The following is a 412-nucleotide window of genomic DNA, read 5'->3' as shown; positions in this document are numbered from 1 at the left end:
ATCTCATGCGTTTCTAGCACTTCCAGACATGCTACAGCGTACCTGATCAAAACGGAAGTATCCGATTGATGCGGCGGCAAAATTTAACGCGCTCAAATGTTCTCACGTTGTCACCAGCTATGATATCAATCAGATGTATTACTAGCACTTCCAGACGTGCTACAGCGTTCCTGATCAAAACGCAAACATCCGATTGATACGGCGGTAACCGAAAACGCACTCAAATGTTCGTCACGTTGTCAATGGCTGAGATATCAAATCGCTTGCGTTTCTAGCACTTCCAGACGTTTTACAGCGTATGTGATCAAACCAGAAGCATCCGATTGAAACCGCGGTAACCGTAAACGCACTCAAATGTTCGTCACGTTGTCACTAGCTGAGATATCAAATCGCTTGCGTTTCTAGCAAATCT

This window comes from Plasmopara halstedii (assembly GCF_900000015.1).
Source record: "Plasmopara halstedii genome assembly, contig: Scaffold_322, whole genome shotgun sequence".
Classification (NCBI taxonomy): Eukaryota; Oomycota; class Peronosporomycetes; order Peronosporales; family Peronosporaceae; genus Plasmopara; species Plasmopara halstedii.
The sequence above is the reverse complement of the archived record's forward strand: the minus strand, read 5'-3'. Positions refer to the sequence as shown.